The sequence below is a fragment of the Myotis yumanensis genome, unplaced genomic scaffold (assembly GCF_028538775.1).
Source record: "Myotis yumanensis isolate MYYU_CA2020_CCGP unplaced genomic scaffold, mMyoYum1.0.hap1 SCAF_14, whole genome shotgun sequence".
Taxonomy (NCBI): domain Eukaryota; kingdom Metazoa; phylum Chordata; class Mammalia; order Chiroptera; family Vespertilionidae; genus Myotis; species Myotis yumanensis.
Genome location: NW_027223765.1, coordinates 31,506,220 through 31,511,146, shown reverse-complemented (window position 1 = coordinate 31,511,146; position 4,927 = coordinate 31,506,220). Strand labels below are relative to the sequence as shown.

At 48.7% G+C, this 4,927-nt stretch overlaps 1 pseudogene; it reads right to left on the bottom strand.

Moving 5' to 3' along the window:
• Window positions 1-437: 437 nt before the first annotated feature.
• Window positions 438-4,554, bottom strand: LOC138992631 (glutathione peroxidase 1-like; annotated as a pseudogene).
• Between the last annotated feature and the right edge of the window lie 373 nt (window positions 4,555-4,927).

The following is a 4,927-nucleotide window of genomic DNA, read 5'->3' as shown; positions in this document are numbered from 1 at the left end:
ATGGCAGGTGTGATCCACACTGGTACCCGGAGATATTCAGGGAGGGATTTTCTAATTATAAAAGTAATGCAGGCTCTTTGTACAAACAGTGGAAAGCACAGCAAAGTCTAAAGAAGAAATTACTGGAATTCCCTTCTATGGAACATTGTGATGCATTTAAACGCGGCCTTTATCCTTTGTGCAAGCACACGTCCACGCGCACACTTCTTGACTTTTATTTTTCTTCTTTTTCTTTTTTCTTTTCTTTTTTTTTTCTGCCAACACCGGACAGTTTATTGTGAAAAGCCATGGTGTGGGAGGGGGAGGCTGGGATGGACAGGACCAGGGCCCATCTGGGGGGATTTAGCTGGACATCAGGCATTCCTCCGTGTAGGTTTAGAGGCAACACCTTCATTGATAACCCCCCCAGAGGGCCGGGTGGGTTGGGTGGGGGTGCCCTAGGCACTGCTGGGCCCCTTGGGCAGCAGGGCTTCTATGCAGGCTTGATGTCAATGGTGGGGAAGCTGCGGCTGTATCTGCGCACAGGCACGCCATTCTGGCCCACCAGGAACTTCTTGAAGTTCCAGGCCACATCATTGTGGCACACACACCGGAGACCAGGTGATGAGCTTGGGGTCTGTCATGTGCGCAGTGGCATCGTCATTGGGTGCGGGCAGAGCTTCCTGCAGGAAGACAAAGGGGGGGCGGTGGTGCACCTGAGCGCCATTCACCTCGCACGTCTCAAAGAGCGTGAAGTTGGGCTCGAACCCGCCACCAGGTCTGACTTACTGGTACTTGAGCGAGTTCAGGATCTCTTCGTTCTTGGTGTTCTCCTGATGCCCGAACTGGTTGCAGGGGAAGCGGAGCACAACCAGGTCCCGCAGCCCGAGGCGCGGCTGCAGCTTGTTCATCTGTGTGTAGTCCAGTGGTTCTCAACCTTCCTAATGCCGTGACCCTTTAATACAGTTCCTCATGTTGTGGTGACCCCCAGCCATAAAATTATTTTCGTTGCTACTTCATAACTGTAATTTTGCTACTGTTATGAATCATAATGTAAATATCTTATATGCAGGATGTATTTTAATTGTTACAAATTGAACATAATTAAAGCATAGCGATTAATCACAAAAACAATATGTAATTATCTATGTGTTTTCCGATGGTCTTAGGCGGCCCCTGTGAAAGGGGTCTCGACCCACAGGTTGAGAACCGCTGGTGTAGCCGGCCCCCTTGTGCCTCAGAGCCAGGCCATGTTCTCGATGAGCAGCACCTGGCCCCTCAGGGAGCCCAGGTTCACGGGCTCCCCGCCACCCAGCAGGCACAGAGCTGAGCATGCATATGGCGTGGGGATTGCAGAAGAATAGGGAGTGCTGGGGACAGGAACACCTGTTTTTTCCCACTGAGGAAGCGGGTGGGAGCTGGGATTATGGTGTGCAGGACGAAGAACAAACATTTTGTTTAATAGATAGTAGGCTGTGGGGTAACTTTCACTTTTTAAGAAACGAGAAGAGAGAGGACCCAAGGAGGCCAGGGAAGGCCATTCATGGACTTCGGAGAGCAAAGTGCGGCCCTCTGCCCAGGCCCCTTTGTTTCTCACTCAGAATTTTCTCTGTGGTGACCTGTTCTCAGGGGAGCACAGTGACCTCTGCACAAGATTGTCTTGTTCTTTAGGATGAGCCAGTGGTCAAGGTCTCCTGACAGGCCTTGGAGGGATGGTCAGCACTCAGAGTAGGGACACCTGGGTCCCTTCCTGCTGATTGGGGCCCCAGAAACCTTGGAGGAGAAGGAGGAAGAAAGGGATGGTAGGAGGAGAGAAAAGGAGGAAGGGGAGAAAGGAATAACAATACTGGAAGAGGCAGAGCACGGTAGTCCCCTGATGGATGGGTTCCAGCCCCACACCCAGCCCTGCTCTCCTGGGTCTGCATTTCTGGGCCAACAGCGTGTTGGTGAAACATACACAGGGATCAACTTTTGCTTCTGCTGCTTATTGGTTGCGACTTTGGAAAGGTCTTTACATTTCTGGAGACTCTGTTTCCTTTTGTTTCATGGACGATGGATAAGGCCATCACACCAGCCACCTGGGTGCAGGGTGGTGGTAGGAACCGGACACCGGACCCTCCCGGGGGCTGGGTAGGGATGCCTGATGAGAGGCTTGAAAATGGGCCTTTGCGCTTCTTGCATGTGGGCGGAGACCAAGATGGCAGCGTAGGTAAACACCGGAGACCGCTGCCGCAAACAACCATTTCAAAAATACAACTAAAAGACTGAACGGACATCACCCAGAACCACAGGAAGGCTGGCTGAAGAGAGACTCTACAACTAGAAGGAAAGAGAACAGCAAATCGAGGCTCAGAGGCGGCGCAGTGTGGAAAATACAAAGGTACCGAGGTGCGCGCGCAAAGCGGGCTGGTGGCTGAGGGCGCGGTTGTCGTTTTCTGTCGGGAGTGAGTCTCAGACTCTGGGCTCCAGATCCGGGCGAGTCTCTAGGGACCCAGACTCAAACGGGAGAAGCGGGATTATCCGGCATCAGTTGGAACCTGAGGGCAGCTTTCTCTCCGAGGTTTGCAGCGGCTGCCGGGGTTCTGAGAAGCAGAGCCTCTGGGAACGGGACTGAGCGTGGCCATAACTGCTCCCTCCGCCCGCCCTGTTGATCCCGCCCCGCCCAAACCCTGCGCACAGCCATTTGCCGATCGCCTCAGGCAAAGGCTGGATTAGCGCCTCCCCAGAAGGCAGACGTTTTCCATACAGCTGATTCCTATAGCCAGTCGGCCTGGGGGTCAAATCCCTCTAGTGTTAACTACAACAATTAAGGCTTGGCTAGAACAAGACTGCGCACAGAGACCACAAGGGGGTGCACCAAGAAAGCATAAAAGATGCGGAGACAAAAAAACATGACAGAAATGGAGGATATGGAGCTAAGAATCGCAATTTTGAGGGCTTGCCATAAATTTGTGCAGAGCCTCACGAAAACTAATGAGACCCTCGATGCTACGATAAAGAAATTAGAAAGTAAGCATACACGGACTGAAATAAAGAATATTATACCCAATAGCAGACCAGAGGAGTACAATAATCAAACCAAAGATTCGACAAAAAACACCCAATTGGAAAAGCAAAATGAAAAAAGAATCCGAAAGTGTGAAGATAGTGTAAGGAGCCTCTGGGACAGCTTTAAGCGGTCTAATATCAGAATTATTGGAGTGCCAGAAGATGAGAGACAGCAAGATATTGAAAACCTATTTCAAGAAATAATGGCAGAAAACTTCCCCCATCTGGAGAAAGAAATGGACTTACAGTTCCAAGAAGCACAGAGAACCCCAAACAAAAGGAATCCAAAGAGGACCACACCAAGACACATCATCATTAAAATGCCAAGAGCAAAAGACAAAGAGAAAATCTTAAAAGCAGCAAGAGAGCCGAAACCGGTTTGGCTCAGTGGATAGAGCGTCGGCCTGCGGACTCAAGGGTCCCGGGTTCGATTCCGGTCAAGGGCATGTACCTGGGTTGCGGGCACATCCCCAGTAGGAGATGTGCAGGAGGCGGCTGATCGATGTTTCTCTCTCATCGATGTTTCTGACTCTCTATCTCTCTCCCTTCCTCTCTGTAAAAAATCAATAAAATAAAAAAAAAAAAAAAAAAAAAAAAGCAGCAAGAGAAAGAGGCTCAATTACCTTACAAGGGAATACCCATACGACTGTCAGCTGATTTCTCAACAGAAACTTTGCAGGCCAGAAGGGAATGGCAAGAAATATTCAAAGTGCTGAATACCAAGAACCTACAACCAAGATTACTTTATCCAGCAAAGCTATCATTCAGAATTGAAGGTCAGATAAAGAGCTTCACAGATAAGGAAAAGCTAAAGGAGTTCATCACCGCCAAACCAGTATTATATGAAATGCTGAAAGGTATCCTTTAAGAAGAGGAAGAAGAAGAAAAAGGTAAAGATACAAATTATGAACAACAAACATGCATCTATCAACAAATGAATCTAAGAATCAAGTGAATAAATAACCTGATGTACAGAATGAACTGGGGATTATAATAGAATCAGGGACATAGAAAGGGAATAGACTGACTATTCTTGGGGGGACAAGGGGTGTGGGAGATGCGGGAAGTGACTGGACAAAAATCATGCACCTATGGATGAACACAGTGGGTGGGGAGTGAGGGTGGAGGGTGGGGTGGGAGCTGGAAGGAGGGGAGTTATGGGGGGAAAAAAGAGGAACAAATGTAATAATCTGAACAATAAAGATTTAATTTAAAAAAAGAAAAAAAAAGAAAATGGGCCTTTGCTTTACTCAGAATTTGGCAGGGTGGTCTGTGCTTGCCTAGTTCTTCACCCAGAGTGAGCTCATTCTGTCTTCAGACATGACGGGCATAAATCAGTTGGGGAGGGGGATATAGTTGTCTATTGCTGTCATTACGGGCAAGTCTGGTGGAGGAGAGAAGCAACACCTGCTCTCCACATCCTCTCAGTTCCTGCAGCCAGAAGGCAAGAGCCCGAGAGATAGGATTGATGAACAGGAATGCAGTTGGGCTCATGAGCTTCCAGACCAGCCTCTTGGAAATCTGCATGATTGTCTCTCTCTCTCCTTTCATCTTGTGGTGTGGCTCCTTTTGGTTCCTTTTTTTTGTATATATGCTTCATTTTATTCCTGCAAAGTGGCTTTCTTCATGGTCTAAAACATGGCAGCCAGCCTTTTGAAAGTTATGTTACAGCCTCTGTGACCAGAGGAAGGATGACTTGATTGCTTCTCTGGTCAGAATTCCAAAACTCTCGGGGAAGGGTCTCATTGGATGAACAGGAATTAGCCACACCTTGACCAATCACCTGCAATCACGTAAGAACTCTGCACCTCCCATAACTCTAGGATCCATTTGAATGGCTAAAGGGATGGGGATTTAGAATAAGGGGTGCTAGTCGGCATGTCGGAAAGGCTGGAGCCTC